The sequence below is a fragment of the Cyprinodon variegatus genome, unplaced genomic scaffold (assembly GCF_000732505.1).
Source record: "Cyprinodon variegatus isolate N-32 unplaced genomic scaffold, C_variegatus-1.0 Scaffold2233, whole genome shotgun sequence".
Classification (NCBI taxonomy): Eukaryota; Metazoa; Chordata; class Actinopteri; order Cyprinodontiformes; family Cyprinodontidae; genus Cyprinodon; species Cyprinodon variegatus.
Genome location: NW_015152686.1, coordinates 1 through 1,715, shown reverse-complemented (window position 1 = coordinate 1,715; position 1,715 = coordinate 1). Strand labels below are relative to the sequence as shown.

Sequence of the window (1,715 nt, the reverse complement as noted above, 5' to 3'; positions counted from 1 at the left end):
TCTGCAATCTTAATGAGGACCATGTGTTGACTTCCATTGATTTTCAGTCATTTTCAACCCTTTCAATGCCCTAACCCTAAAACTAACCCTAAACCTAACCATTACCAATGCATACCTCACTCTAACCCTAGCCCTAACCAATTGACACCTTAGCCCTAAAGCTAACCATTAGCAAAGTAGCATGTTAGGACCGACAAAATGTCCTCACTTCAACAACTGGTCCTCCATTTGATGGTGAAATTGGAAAAATGGTCCTCACTCTAAGGGCTAGACAGGTTCACACACACACACACCGCCATACTCTAGATTTAGTCATAACAGAGACCACCCCATCACCCAAATGAAAGCATATGACTTGGGCGTTTCTGACCATGAGGTTATCTCCCTGGAGATGGCAGCAGTATTATCTATAGCTATTGCTGGTCGTAGAACAAACTGGATCATCTGTTTATGCCGGACTCCAATTACCTGCAAAGAAATAGCATACATTTAACAAATTAACTTAAAGATTTCCATAATGATATTTGCTAAACAAGGCTAAAAAGTAACATTTTAAGATGAATCTCTAAATGTGACAGAAACATCTTTTGAGAGAAACAGCAGATATGAATGATTATACCACTGACAGTGTAAGCAAAGGAAATGATTACCTGACCTTCATCTTGCTCTGTAATTCTGTGGTTTCACATTAGCGTAATCAGTATTTTCCTCTGAATGATGAGACCTCTCTATGAAAATTGTACAATGAATACAGGAAAACATAAATTAATGTTTAAAAAATCTCCAGAAAATGAATTGACTACCTAATGTTTTATAATTGTTTACATTTGTTGATAAATAAAAGCTTGGGATTCATCTGTAGTCAAAATATTTCAGAATTTAATCTCAGCTTTTTATAATCCATCTTCTTAATTAACATCTCTATATTAAAATATATACTTTACCTCCTCCAGTGGCTCTGTGGGTTTGGATCGTCTCATAGACTGAAGAGGTTGCTAGAAAATAAAAAAATATATTTCCATTAAAGAAGCTCATGGTTATGATATAAATGTTGTTGTTTTTTTATATTCCTCAGCATAAGCAGAATATTGCTTAATCAATTCTGATAGAATGATGAAATTCAGCACAAAAAGGATCCAGGTTTCACAAAGCAGGTTTAACAAACTCAGATTCAAATCTGCAATTCTAAATGATCTAGCCTAAAGTCGGGAACTCTGAGTTTTTTATGTCACAACAGCTGCTATCAATTAGTTCGATCAACTCCAACAACTCAGCGTTGTTAGTAGTTGTTAGAGTGATGGATTGAAATGTGTTCATTATAAGTCAGATGTTTTTACTGTTTCTGGTTATATTTGCACACTTTATGTTTTACAAATTTAAAAGTAATTTTTTTTTATATCATATATTAGATGTTCTAACCAGGTGTTTGGTTTAAGTACAGTCATGTTCTATTTGGTTCAGCACATGTAGTGCCATATCTGACCAGCAGGGGGAGCCTAGCGTGAGTATGCCAAACTAAAGAGCACTGGAACTTCTTCCTCAGCTAATACATGCTACAGCAGAGGAAACAACGTGTCTGTGGCTTATTTACTCACTTATCCCCCTTTTCAGGTATGACTCTGCATATAAACACATCTGTGCCTTTGGTAGTGGGTTTACTAAGTGCTAGACAGCTCGTGAATATGTTTCATTACCAACTATGTGCACATCTTTTG

General features: G+C 35.9%; 1 long non-coding RNA gene across 1 annotated transcript; it reads right to left on the bottom strand.

The window, feature by feature from the left end:
• Positions 1-370: 370 nt before the first annotated feature.
• Positions 371-993, bottom strand: LOC107080701. The gene is made up of 3 exons (XR_001480977.1): positions 945-993; positions 651-728; positions 371-468 (listed from the first exon to the last, which is right to left on the bottom strand). It is a non-coding gene; the product is annotated as an uncharacterized LOC107080701 (long non-coding RNA).
• Positions 994-1,715: the final 722 nt, after the last annotated feature.